Raw genomic sequence first — 15,448 nt, 5'->3', positions numbered from 1 at the left:
TAATTCCATGATACCAACTTTTATATTTTCATTTTTATATTTAGTTTTTTTTTAAATCCTAGGAATCAGGAATCAGTGAAATATAATAGTTATAAGAGTTAGAGCATTGTTAGAAAGCTCTTTGTGTTACCAGGGATGGATGTGCTCCAGTGCTCAGAAAGCTTTCTCCAAGCATACTGAAGGTGTGTATCTCTCGGCAGGGACTCTATGGTTGTACTTGGCAATGACTACATTAATATCTACCTGACATTAATACCTACCTGGTGGTAAAGTATTCACAAATTAACTGTCTGTGTGTTTTTTTATGTGTGATAGTTTGCAGCACATTTATCTCTCATACAGATTAAAATGTCCTACGGTATTTTTGCTTAGTCCTGCTGTCCTTGATTGAGTGCTGTTGTAATGTGTTCAGGTAAGCACAGTTAATCAGCTTTGGCTGTGTGCTTTCAGTAGGAGCTGAATTTTATTTGATATGATTTGTATCTGTCACGCAGAAGACCTTGGCTTACACCAAAGAGCAGATTTCATAAATGTATGGATTTGACTGCATATGGATTTAAATTAGTGGTTGACCGTTTTTTTTTTTTTTTTTTGATGGCCGATATCTTAGAGAGCAGGGTGACCGATATAATTTATATTTATTTTAATTTATTACATTTGAAATAAATATGAAAAAATGTAAAATGCTTATGCAATTGATTCTGCAATCCTATTACATAATGTTTTTTTACAAATAAAGTCATTGTTTACAAATATATGAATAAAAAGGAAGTAAACACTGTAAGGGCACTCGGAGATTTGTTTAAATAATATGAACGTTGACTGTAAATGTGAAAGTAGACTAAAGCCTATTGCCTGAACTAATCAAAAGCAAACGCTATATTTTTTGTACCTACCGTTTACATTATTTGTTTAACAGTTCTATCTAAAAACATTAGATATTTGACTGTTAAACAGAGACCGTGAATTTTAAACTAATGAAGACGGATAATGTGCTTTTTGCATACCGGTTACTTTCTTTGTTGAACAGTTTTATCTTAAAACATATGACAGTTAAACAGACCATGAAGTTTAAATGAAGACGGATAATGTGAGCATTCTCAGTGCTGCCCGTCAAAATAAAAGTCCCGCTTGTTACACATCGGCCAATGAGAAAAACGTAGCCGATTAAAAAAAAAAAAAAAAAATTAGAATATCGTCCAATATATTGGTCGACCGCTAATTTAAATCCTTTTATTTATTTATTTATTTTACACACCTACTGTAAATCAGTAACCATTTACTTCTCACTAAATTATGACAGGATTAAACACAAAATTGCTTGTTCATACTGTCACTTAAGTTCCGTTACAGTGTTTTCAGAATTACCCTGCTTGTAAGCTGCTTATAAGAACGAGGCTATATGTCTTTGTGCATAACTCACATACAATGGGAAAGAGCCACCAAGTAAGCGGTAGAGATTGTACAATATATATATTTTTTTACCTAAGCTTTAGAACTCATACAGTACAAAAAATAGACATATGGTGTGTTCAAGTCATCTCGTAAAGATCATATAAGTTGAATGCACATGAACACCACCACAATGTCGTAAATACAAGTGGGAAGCTTGGGGTTTTCTTTACGAGTTGGGGGCGTGTCGGTGAGAAACATGGCAGAATACGAAAATACTTAAAGGTGTTTAGCAGTGAAATTGTCAGGCTTTTCTATTTACAGCAAAATAAGCTAATTGCCTGTCCTGCACAGAATTTGATGGCATTATAATATAACAATATGTAACGATAACATTTTGCAACGTGGCTTCATAAATTAATTAAAAACATAAAAAAGCAAAGCACACCTGATGCACATTTTTTTATTCTTAATTTTCTAGAACAATAGTTGATGAACCTTAGGCTACGTCTACATTAATCCGGAGACATTTGAAAACGGCGTATTCGTTTATAAACGCTCTCTGTCCACACAAGCGGTTTCAGGCATTTTCGGGCGTTTCAGTGTGGATGAGAAACTTTAGAAAAATGCCTGAAACCGCTAAATTCACCTTTACTGCGCATGCGTAAAACCCCACAAAAGATCACTGAGATGATACAGATTGAAAAATAAATAATACAATTATCGCGCAATTCTTCTAACAGGATAATTTTATTTAGCAAAATATCTTACCATTCACTGATGCGTCCAGGTCGCACTCAGTCACCATATGTTTGGTCTAAAACGTAACTGCTCTCCTGTATGCCGCAGGACAGCAAATGTGAGTACATTTTCTGTCATTTTTGCAGTACTTGGATATGAAGAGTGTGAAAAGTAACATTTTAGCAACCGTGTAAAAGTGAATAGCACATAACAGGCACAATACCGGTAAACATGAATATCTTTTGGTACGACATGGATCACATGACTAAACTTACGTCATCGGTTTCAAATACCTCTGGCTTCACAGTCCACACTACAACGCGAAAACGGCACTTTCAAATTTATCCGCTTTGGAGAGCGTATTCCAAAAGCTACATTTTCGTTGATTTAAAACGCCATCTCAGTGTGGACGGAAGGCCAAAACGGAGAGAAAAATAATATTATACAGTAGGCTACGTTTATACGTGGACGGCTATTTTCATAAACGGACATTTCACCCCTCTCCGTTTTCAAAAATAACATCGTGCACACCTGTTAGTTTTTAGAAAAGTGTTAGTTTACACAAACCCGTGTATATGCCGTCTAGTGCATGCCAAACCTGTAGGTGGCAGTGTAACGAGAAGCTCAAGCCCACGTTAGCCAATCAATCAGAATCCAGAAAATAGTCACATACTGTGATGTCGGCTGCCTAAAACAAAATTGTTCTCAGTTTACATGCAAACAAAGTTTTCCAAAATCTCCACTCTGGCCGGAGTTTTTAGAAAGGATCGTTTTCAGAGGCGAATTCTCCGTTTGCGTGTAAACGAAGGGAACAAACGAAGGGTAATATCTCCGTTTTTCAAAATAACTATGTATGTGTAAACAGGGCCTTAGTGTGGACATGGCCTTAATTGCTGTATGTTTGTGTAATTAATCAAGAGAAAGTACACTGCCATCTTACTCCGACGAAAGTGAATTGAAAGCCGTAAACAGGACTTCCCACTCGTAAATGCAAACTTGAACGCAAATATTTGGATTTGTAAGAACTACAGAAATATGCTACCTACATTTGATTTCACACGGAAAAATGATAGAAAGAATGAACAGAAACATGGCCTAGCGAAATTTATTTTACGTATTTGAGTTCTAACAGTTGATTTTTGAGTTCTAACAGTTGAAAACCCTGTGTGTTTTTCTCCATGTAACATGTTGGTCTCTGGTTGGCAAGTCAAAAGTCATCGAATGAGAGTGCTGCCATAGCGACAATCTAAATACATATTCATTTCTGTTTCCTGGAAGTTTCTTATTTTTTTCACTTTATTAGGCAGATTTTTTGTAATAGGACTGGATTAAGTTCTTGTTCCATATTTAGCCCAAAGTAGTTTAGGGGCTTTATGTTACAGAACAGACAGAGTCAGTCACGCTTGTGGTTTTCTCATGAATATGTAGACTGAAAACAGCAACGTAGCGTCTGTGTTGCTGCATAAAACTAGCACCTCTGTTGTGATGTGTGCATGTGTGTAGGGAGTTAGGATGTTGATTATACGGGTGCAGACGTCTTGCCTCCCCTCATTCCTGTTGCCTGTGATCTAAATGGCCTCCTCTCTTTTTGTAAGCACTACCTGGCACGCCATCTCTCTCCTTTCCTTTCCTTCTCTCTTGAATTCTCTGTCTCTCTCACTTACTCATACCCTTCTCTACCCTCTCCTCTCTTTTCAGGATATTGAGAGGGACCTTTGTCAGGAAGTAGAGGCCCAAGGGGTGTTGGGGCGGTAGAGAGACACAAAGAAAGACTAGAGGATCACCTTTCAGAATGTAGGTAAAACAGATGCACTTTTGACTTTTCGGACCGCAGGTATCAAAGACCTTTGGGTGAAAGAGTGCTGATGGAGTGGCTTTGTAATGAGTGTAATGAGAGGTATTTTATTGTGACTTTGATGGTGTTTATATGAACATGAAATGTTTAAGGTCAGTGCCTTTAAGAACCTTAAGTATAAATTATAATTTATGTGAGATGATCAGCGATTGCTTTAAGTCATTTTTTTTTAAACCAAATTAAAAAAGGATATTCGGTTTAGTTTTATACATATAACATTAATGATGGGTAGATAAAAACAAGATAAGTTAAAGGTACAATATGCAATATTTTCTGCCGCTAGAGGGCGCTACATTCCAAACAACAACAACAGCGTAGCTTGATGACGATGTGAAGGAGCGTGGAATGATGGGAACTGTCGTTTTTAACTCCACCGTGGATGTAAATCAGTCAGACGGGAATCGAAAAATCATGTTCATGGATGAGGTAAAGTTCTATTTTTATAACTGTTGTGTTTAATGACATGCTTTTATTACATTAAAATGAATTAACCGCAAGAAAAGTAAGGTTTAATACTAAATTGGTTATTATGTTACTGTATTTGTCGAATTCATTGTTTTGGTAACGCTGCGCAGTTTTACGTGTTCTAAACAATTGTTGTAAAAGTACATTCGAACATACTCACATCATTTGCCAAAAGACTGATTCATCTTTATGTATAACACATGCTATATTTATTTACATGGCCATAAACACCAGACGTGATGAACAATGTCAATAAACTAAACACAAGCCTAAAGCAATAATACTTTCCTTACATAAACATAACTATTACCGAATGCTACATTTGTACATTTGGAATATATAAAATTGACCCGTACGTTTATGGGACTTGTCTTTGTCGACAGAACCAGCTGCAATCAGTAAAGAATAATTGTGTTCCATAACAACTGCGCGAAACAAGCTAACGTTTGTTGCTTGATAGACGCTACAACTACAACTTCCGCATTTGTCCAGGACTCCACGCAGTACGAGCAGAAATCGAGGGTAACGCGGATATGACGCCATTGACTGGCGACACCCAGCTTACCCCTGCTCACACGCCCCGTTTCCTTGGTTAAAATCACAATTTTCTCACGTTTTAAAAATAGTTGGAAACAAAATATATAACACTGGCCTTGTGATTTTGGGATATTTTAATGCACAAATATTACATATTGTACCTTTAATACAAAGTAATTATTATAAAATAGACAATATTTTAATCATTTGACTTGAGTCATTATAAGACAATATAAAAGGCAATTATTTAATTAAAAAAATAACATGTCTTTATACACTCACTGGCCACTTTATAGGTACACGTTCAACTGCTCGTTGACACAAGTGTCTAATCAGCCAATCACATGGCAGAACCTCAATGCATTTAGGCATATAGACAAGGGCTGTCCAAAAGCTTAACCCTTGAGCATCAATTAAAAAAAGTTACACATATAGGTCCATATTGGACAAAAATGTCCATGTCAAAAAACTGTCATACAAATTTGAAGCTTGGGAGCACTTGGGACTTAAGTTTAGTCTAGTTTTAAAGAAGACCCTGGCAGATAATTGTTGAAGTAAAAAAAAAAGTTATATAGGTTTAAGTTTATGAAAATTATTTTATATAAAATGTATATTTTATGAAACATGTTAGAACTCTAAAACTGCTAAGAAAATCAAAGCCATCAATCTAAAGTTGTGTTCCAAATTTGAGGTTGATATCTAAATGAATGAGCTTTCAGTAAGATTTTGTTTGGGCACAGTACCACATTTTCCCCATTGGATGCCAGCAAAACTCCACTGGTGCACTCAGTGGTTGGATTTTAGAGGGGATTTGGGGGATTTACATTTTTCTCTCTCAAATATTACAAGCACACACATATTTTTTTTTTGTTACACACATACAATGACACATAATTTATCCAATTGGCTCTTTCTTTAATATGCAGATGCAGAAATCGGGAATAAAGCCAGAATTTGCTTTATAGACCAAACCTGAAAAAATGGCACCATCTGGTAAAACAATAGTAAAAATGAATGGGGGTGAAATAGTAAAATTCCAATTAAAAACACACCTGTGCCAAAATGTATGCTGTTGGCATTAACACAGGCAAAATTATACAAAAATACAAAACTTAAAAATACAAAAATGTCCATACGGATGCACAAGGGTTAAAAATGCTGCCTTCGATGGATGGCAGTTCAAGACCTTTGTCCAAGGTAGGAAGCCATCAAGGCACGTTCAAATGTTAGCTTCACTTCCTGTCTCCTGAGTTACCTTCATCTGATTGATTTTTGAATGCAGCATAGATGTATTCTTCGCTGATTTTGATATCCCACAATGTGCTTTCCATTCTGTGACACTTGAGCTCAAAAGTAAGATGGAAGTTGCAGTTGGTGATCAGTTTGTGTGCAAATGTGTCTTTGATCAACTTTCTTTTGACTTCTGATGTCATTTTTTTGTGAGAAATAACTATTGTAGTTATGAAATATTTGCTTCGTTATCACCAAAGCTCGATATATTTTGGTGTAGATTATTAAACCGTTATACTGCCTCAGAAGTCTGTCCAAAATCAGATTTGTGAGGTACCTCGATGCGCAAACCCTGCCTACAAAGTAATTTCCTGAAAAGGCAGCAAGGCAACAAGTCAGCTGCCTAAGTTTTTGGAAGCAGTGATGGTCAAGGTGATCTGCTGAAGTTCAAACTGAGCATTAGAATGGGGGAAGAAATGTGATTTAAGTGGTTGGTCTGAATATTTAAGTAACTGCTGATTTACTGGGATTTTCACGCAAAACCATCTCTAGGGTTTACAGAGAACATATTCAGTGAGCTGCAGTTCTGTGGGTGAAAATGCCTTGTTGATGTCAGAGGAGAATGGTCAGACTGGTTTGAGCTGATACAAAGGCAACAGTCCTGCTGACATGTCCATCCCTTTATGACCACAGTGACCATCATCTGAAAGCTAATTCCAGCAGGATAACACGCCATGTCACAAAGCTCAATTAATCTCAAACTGGCTTGTTGAACATGACAATGAGTTCACTATAATCACATGGGCTCCACAGTCACCAGATCTCAATCCAATAGAGCACCTTTGGGATGTGGTGGAACAGGAGATTCGCATCATGGATGTGCAGCCGACAAATCTGCTGCAACTGTGTGATGCTGTCTTGCCAATATGGACCAACATCTCTGAAAAATGTTTCCAGTATTTTGTTGAATCTATGGATAAATTCATTAAGGAAAAAGTATGTCCAACTGGTACTAGTAAAGTGTACCTAAAAAGTGGCTGTTGAGTGTAATATCCCACTTTTTAGGTACACCATACTAGTATCAGTTGGGACATATTTGTTTCTCACACAATATATATGGGTCATTATACATGACGGTATGTACTGTAGCTGCCTTTATATTTTATGAAGGGGGGCTCCTCCCTTGGGGATCATCATATTTTTGGGTCCTTGGCTTTACAAAGTTTGAAAACGGCTCCCATAAGCAATTTCGTGTTCTCTATAGGTGCTCCATTGAGAAGGTACTTCAATAAATCACTGTTCTCAGTGATTCTCCACTGATAAGACACAGTAAGCAATACCAGTAGATCAGTGTCACTGCAGCGTCTTTATATCAGTAAAGTAAAAGGAGATTGGTACTTCAACTGTAATCTTCCATTAGAAGTAGAATAAAGACCCAAATTGAAAAAGACCCCTGTTATGGGCTTTGTAGGGTGTCTCCGGCATTAAAGGTGTGTGTGTTTGTGTGTTGAATAAATAAATGTTGTGTTCTGAGCTGTCAGATGTTTGTGTGGCAGCTGCACAAAGATCTGACAGCCTATGAATCAAAAGCAGCCCTGCACCAGCAGCCATTAATATGCAAACAGAGAAGACGGCTTAAGTTTAATTTATATAATATTCCCCAAAGAATCATTATTATTCTAGGGATCTTGCCAGCAACATTTGGCCTATAAAGAAATTAACTTTGTCTCCTTGTTAAGTACACCAATGCATCAAGCTATAATCTCTGCAATAGATGAATCATATTTCATATTATACAAGACGAATGTATTCATATTTCATATTTTTCTAATTTTTCCTGTCTGACCATCTGTATGTATTAAGTCTCAGTAAGATTAATCTCTTGATCCTATTGGAGTAGGAGGCAGGTGTTTTTCCTAATACATCTATGAGTAAATAAGGCCTAGTATCAGGACATAATCCCCTGCATTATTTTTATATCTCACACCAATGTCACAATTTCTATTGTGTGTGCCTGTGTATGTGAACGGTGGGGGTAGCATATGCCCAGACATTTCTTAAGAGCAGCATGTGAATATCAGTGGTGTATGAAATTGCTTGGAATGTCTTCGGATCATAGTGCTAAATCATTTAAAAGCTCCTTCCCCTTGAAACGGTATCCGTCTTGACAGGAAAGTATGCATACATCTATGTGTGCATGTGTAAGAAATGGGGAAACTGGAGGTGTGTTTAAAGAGAGAATGCAAGGGTCAATGCAATTGTGACCTCTATCTATTGCTGCATTACCAGGTCCATTGTGATTATCAAATCAGCTTCTCATTCATAACATAAACTGATCGAGCATCAGCATAAGTCTGACCTCAGTCAAATCTGTTAAAGTCTGGTCTCTTGTTTGGTGGCTTGTGCGTATACTAATAATATAGCCTAGTATGCATTCTCATTGCAGTGCGCATCTCTCACAGATAGAAACATCTCTTCGGAGGCACTTTAGGCATACTGATTGGGATGGCCATTTGCAATATGAAAATGAATTCCTAAGCCCTTCAGTTGCCTCCATCTGGGACTGATCTTAGGTCAGCCCCCACACGGCTCACGCACGCTGCGTAATTCATCCCTCCGTATTATCTCAATAATGATAAATTCGTTGCCTTATGAGTAGAGATGTATCCGCTGATGGGGCTTTGGCTGTTATTTAGGAAGGGGTTTGGATCACTTTTGCCCTCTAATCCCACGGATAATGAGGGGGGCTGTCACCATCACAGAATTGTATTGTAATTGTTAGGAGCAATTTACGGTACATGTAAGAAATATAACTGATTATGTTGTGCAATCTTTTTGCATTGTTTTTAGGTCTGTCCAGGGAGGCAGTAATCAATATTTGGTAACACACACACACACACACACACACACACACACACACACACACACACACACACACACACACACACACACACACACACACACACACACACACACACACACACACACACACACACACTATCAATTACACTTACAATTTTATAATAATATACTGTATAATTCTTGCCAAATTAGACATTCTCATCTTTTTCTGTTTAATAATTAACAAACGCACATGAAATTACATTTATTTATATATCAAATTTAAAAACAACACATGTTGGCCAGAGTGATTTAATTATACCAGGATCTAACACATTCATACAACCTAAAAAACCACAAGACCAAATACAAAACAAATACAAAAGTCAATGTAAATTTAACACAATCAAATGCAAGTGAGAATAAATGGGTCTTTAAGTGAGATTTAAAAAATAGGGAGAGGTGCATTATCTAATATGGACAATGCACAATGACTTTATTTTGAATGTAGAATTGCATTAAAATCCTTTTGGAATTTTTATAATATCTATTAAGGTTATCAAACCTCTTTAGGGACAGTCTTTCTTAGCTTGTGTGCGTGTTTAAGTTTAGATCTGGCCTGTCAGGCTAATTGATGACTACTGGGTGCATTTCGGAAGCCAAGGGCACGGAAACTCCTCGGGAAAGTCCCTGTTGCGTGTCTCTTGGGCCTCTCATTGAACATTGAAAGACTGGCAGGGACACTTCAACCCTGCATGAAGTGGCTGGGTTACACCCACCCTCCTTCCTTCCTCCCAGCATGCATGTGGCCTCCTTACCAGCAACAAGGTTAACATTTTGTGTCTGGGGAGTGGCAGTGCCTGCTTTCTGTCTGTCTTGATACATGCTTGAATCCTATGTTTGTGTCTTTGTTTCTTTCTATCGCCTCTATCGTTTGGAAATCGGAGTAAAGACCGTAATCTAGTTTTCTTTTTGTTCCTTGTAATACGTTTTTAATTATGAGCCTTTGGGGCCTTAATTTTCATACAGACTTCATGGTAAAGTGTTTGTTCAAACATATACAAGCGCACACACTTTTGCACGAATCGTGACTCCCGGCTGGCATTCATTAGGGCTTGTAATTGATTGCACATGGCGGCTGAATATGTGATATGTGTATGTTCCCTCACACGAAAGGTGTAGAGGGGAATTGCCTGGTCGTAGCATTGTTAGCCGTCTCCTGGGGGGACAGATTTCCTGTGCTTGCTTTGCACGCGTGGCATGCTGTTGGCCAAAGCGACGGGCCAGTGGTGAGGGAAATGCCACATGCCAGAAGATTTAATCAAGGCTGACAGTTAAGGCATGTAAGAAATGGGCACCATCTAAGAGAATAAGAGAAAACTGTCGCTTGCTATCTAACCATACTTTTTCATAACTATAAAAGGAAGAAAAAAAGAAGAAAAAAAAAGTAGAAAAGATTTAAAAAAAGCAAGAACAATGGTTTTTCAGAGAGAGGCTTAACTGCTCATACTGGACATGTGTATGCAATTACACCATGATGTACACAAACTCTTTGTTGTCTGTGAGATGACGGATGACTTCAAGTAATCGCCACATCTGAAATTTGATCATCTAGAGTTCTTTTGAAACCACATCTACGGTAATATGTATGTCAAGTGACTAAAGATATCATCAATTTCACAGACGTTTTTGGTGAAGTCATATTAGATATTAATGTAATGGCTCTATAGAAAATCTTTATTAATAAACCAAGACATGTCAATAATAGCAAACCTGCAAAATAATAGACATTTTTTTTTGTTAAGAAACTGAGAAATAGTTTAATATTAACCTTTGTAATTTAAAAAGACACAATTTAAGAATTCTTTCACACAACTTCCATAATGTCATTGCCATAACAGTTCATTATTGTGTCCTAAAGCTTTTGTAAAAAAAAAAAACAGCATAAGAAACATATTCAAATTATTATTCATATAATCATTCATAATCATATTATTATTATTATTATTACTACGTTATTTTCTTGTCTGTATAGTAGTGATGCTACTAAGGCTAAATATAGTTTATTCTAGTGTTCCAGTGTTCGCCGGTACTTTAAAATTCCTGCTTGTCAAATTCCAGAGTGTTATTTATAAACAACTATTTCTTTCATGATGTCACCGTATTCCAAAATCTTTTTCACTTGTTCACAAGCATCACTAAAACAGTGTTATGAATAGTATTTGCTTTTTTTGTGACTTAAAACACTGTTTATATGTGGATGAGATGCCACAGTGCAAATAAATAGATTGTATTGTGGATGGGGCCTAAATTATACTGTGAATGTGGGATGATAAATGTTTGCACAAACTCAAGAAATAATATTAAACCCAAATGAATATGAAAATGAAACCCGTGGATGTCTGTGTGTGTGGTGTGATCTCGATACCCTAGGTGAGAATAAGTTTTCAGAACCTGTAACCTCTCTTCCCCTGCCAGTAATCTCCTCAGAACCCTGTAATCCTGGGCGCATGCAGATGCCGCGACGGGAATATTGCTGTTCATATTCTTAATCTGCTCTCAAATGCCTTTCTGTTCCCCTGACGAAGCGCCCCTGCTCGCCTTGTTCTGTGGGGAATTAAGTGTACTTCACAGGATTCATGCAGAGGTAGATATTCTGGTCGTGATGGAGCTTTAAGGAACACCCGTGCTCACGCGAGGTCTCCAATGGTGCATTTCTCATAAACAGAGCAAGTGAAAGTGTGGAGGTATAGAGGAGAGAAAGACAAGGAGGAAACTGAAAGCACTGGCATGATGAGTGCCTGCATTTGAAATCTAAGGAGGAGTAAAGCTGGTTTAAGTTGGCCCGGTTAATCTGTGTGCCCGTTTCATGTGACAGAGAGAGACAAGCCTGCACACCTCATTGAGAGGCTGAATATTATGCATTAAAGGCTTCAGGAGACAGGTAGACGGATAGAAAGATTGAAGCAGGCAACATGCAGGGCCTCATATCACGACACAGCCTATAGAGCTTTGAGTCTGTTTGAGGACCTTTCCTTTAATCACCCTAATGATTCTCATGACATATTATAATATCATGCACGTTAAAATGTTAACAACATGTGTTATAATAACCTGTCTGATTCATATTCTTAGTATGGATTATTTGTTTCTGAAAGCTTGTGAAAATGCTTTAAATTCGTATAAGTTCGTATAATCTCATAAAGCTCTTTTAGCCTTGTTTGCCTTGCTGTACGTGCAGGCAGATTGTTACAGATCTATAGTAGTATAAATGGTACATTATATATTCTAATCAAATATAAAAAATACCACATTATTTATATTATGATAGATCAATACAGGACATTGAAGTTGTTTTGTAAATGTTCTCAACCAAAAAGAGATGGTTTCTTTTCTTCTCTTTATTTTCTCTTATTCTCTTTTTATGGATTGTGTGTGTGTGTGTGTGTGTGTGTTGTGTGTTGTGTGTGTGTGTGTGTGTAAAATGTGGCACTTGGATTGACACCCGAATGACAGATACCAGTGAAACTCACTCTCGCTTCAGACACCTGAGATTATTCTCAGGGAGCTGAAGCAGTAAACAAAACATTGTCAATGGCTGCACTCGTGGATTGCCGTCCTCTATTTTTTTTTTTTTTTTTTTTTTTTTTGCCATTTCTGCCCCACCCCCTGTTATTCAATAAAACATGGACGAAGGCTAAAATGTAGTGAAGAGAATATATATATTTTTTTTTTTTGTTTGCTGTTTCTTGAAGAAACACTTCCTCAATTATAAATGTATTGAGAGGAGCCTGTTCAACTCACTGAGCGGAACTAGGGGGCGATGGTGTGTGATGGAAATTCATTCTTTTGAAACGACATGCTGTACATTTGCATCTGATTCCTCTGTCTGAAAGTGTGTGTTTGTGTTAATTCTTCATCCCCCCCCAAAAGCATCCCATGTCACAATCCTCAGCCCTGCAGAGTTAGTGAACAGTGAATGGAATACGGTTGGTTTGGTTCGCATGTATGTTTTATGTTTATATTGGACGAGTTTTTTCCACTCACGGCTTCGAGCCACACTTCTGTGCATCCACTTAATTTTCTCCGTCCCAATTTCAACGCCTCCCATGGAAAATGCTGATTAGTCTTTTACTTTCTATCCCCTTCTTCAGGTCACCTTGTAAGGAGGGTCGTCTGGCGGTTGGGTGCGTGGAGGGGGAGGCAGCCAAGTGCCACACACACACTCCTTAAGACTTATGAGTGCATCATAACCTTGACCAAGACAATCTGTTCAACGACACTTAGCGAAGATTCCTCATGATGTGCCTCAGAGCCGCTGGGACTCGGCTCTTCTGTTCTTTCTGTGCGCTATCAGCTCAGCGCCAGATCGCCGCCCTTACCGTTCAACGGCCATTACTCCATTTGCAAGATAAATCTGGACTGCCGTGTCAAATCAATCACAACTGTCATTTCATCCACTCAGACCACAGCACTAAATTGAAGCCTTTTTTGCCCATATGCATTCCAAATAGTCATCAATTCTCCTCGGTACATTCATTGTTTGCTTTGACAGCTGCAGGCAGGTAACGAATGATAGGTAGTTTAATTTTGAGGCAGCGTGGGTCAGCTTGGACGCTAGGCGGCAGTTGTTTGCGTCCTTTTTCTGTACTGCAATTGTACGTCTCATGTTGTGTGCACTCCATCTTCCCCTTCTTGCTGAGAGGGAACTCTATTATATCACATTTTCCCTTTTTTTTTGCATGGCTGTCGTACATGTGTCGACATTGTCTGTTAGCAAGTGTCTGAAATGTATATCTGGGTAAATATTTGTGTCACCAAGGACGTTGGTAAGAACAAACAAGTGTTCCTGTAGGCCTTTGGTGAGGGACCCTACAGGCTTACAGCATGTCTACAGTGTGAATACAGCATGAAAACAGTCGTTCTGTTCTCAGGCCACGGTTCTGATCCCTGTCCTCCTCCTTGTTAGTCTGTAATAAACATGGCTTGTCCACTAAAAGATGACATGGAAAGGAAGATTTAGTCAGCAGCTGCGGGCTTTATTTTTTTATTATTTGAATGTGTTATTTCTTTTTGACATTGGATTAGGGATGTTAGTTTAAATAACATGTCTTTTCAGCCGATTGGGGTCACCGTGGACTGCGTGCCAGACGTCATTTTTGGGATGTTGGAGAAAATTCCACAAATGTTGGCGATTGGTAGTCAAAAAGATTTTTTCCTTCTATCAAACATATTGTAAACAGCAGATAGCACAACATGTTTTGTAAACACATCCTGACACTGGAAGATAATCCTCACCCATGTGACTCATTTACAAGTGCTGTTGGTTTAGCTAATGCAAAAACAAGGATCACTTTACTTTCGCTGCCAGATTTTTGCCTCTCTCACTCTCTTTTTGACTCACCTTGCCAAATGTGCTATTGTGTTCTGCAGAGATGAGAAATGAGGGGCTTTCTGTGCTGCTGATACCTGTTATTTGATATCACAGCCTTGCAACAATTCATCCTAATGTGCTGTTTAAAGGATTTGTTGGCTCATAATGCACTGATATTAGTTTAAAATATTGCTACTTTGCAAAGCAGCGCAGATGGACCGGGCTGATGCAGCAGGCGTGAGGGAACGGGCTGAAACTCTCAGATATGAGATGTATTAAATGCACGAGTGATTCTGATGCATTTTACTGTAATTGATTCTTTTCAATGGTGTCTTCTCACTTTTCACCACCTCGCTCGCTTGCTCTGCCGAACTCTCTCTCTTTCCCTCCCTCTCTCTATATCACTCGCACATTCTCTCTCGAGCATTTTTAAGAAGCACTGGAGTGTAACTGTTTAATATTATACATTTGCCTATTTCTTTAGGTCTTGACTCCTAATGGCTAGTTAAAATGAACGTTTTGTAATCATTTACTCCTGCTGTCATTCCAAACCTGTATAACATTCTTTCTTCTATAAAATACAAATGTTTAAAAATGTCATTTTGTATTTTTGTCTATGAAAGAACAGTCAGTGAGGTCCAGTGTTGGTTTGATTTGTATTTTACAGTAGAAAGAAAGTTATTGTTTGGAATGACATGAGGGTGAGTAAATAATTAGAGCATTTTCATTAACTAGCAGATTTAATATGAGCAGATTTATTGTATATCATGTGAATGATCTGGACAAATATTATAAACAAAATAATCATTAGTGTAAGTGTAATAAGAGGAAGTTCTCCATCAGTCAATGCTCCTTAAATTTTCCATCCCCTTACCAAAATACAGTAATATTTCATTTGTATCAGGGTTTTCGCTCACCAGCTCATTGTTGTTGTTAATTCTTCCAAGTTGTGATTTTTTTTCAGTGTCAGCGCCAGGGCAGAAGTGGGTGTTGTCTGTATAGTGTAACAATGT

At 37.8% G+C, this 15,448-nt stretch overlaps 1 long non-coding RNA gene across 1 annotated transcript in view; it reads left to right on the top strand.

Moving 5' to 3' along the window:
* LOC306994690 overlaps positions 1 to 15,025 on the top strand; it is a 32,644-nt gene extending 17,619 nt beyond the window's left edge. The window contains exons 2-3 of the long non-coding RNA XR_013796720.1: positions 3,832 to 3,927; positions 13,216 to 15,025. This is a non-coding gene — a long non-coding RNA (uncharacterized lncRNA). The remainder of the gene's footprint in view (positions 1 to 3,831; positions 3,928 to 13,215) is intronic.
* The last annotated feature ends 423 nt before the right edge of the window (positions 15,026 to 15,448 follow it).

This window comes from Phoxinus phoxinus (assembly GCF_949152265.1).
Source record: "Phoxinus phoxinus genome assembly, chromosome: 2".
Lineage (NCBI taxonomy): Eukaryota > Metazoa > Chordata > Actinopteri > Cypriniformes > Leuciscidae > Phoxinus > Phoxinus phoxinus.
Note: the sequence above shows the minus strand (reverse complement) of the source record. Positions and strands in the feature narration are given on the sequence as shown.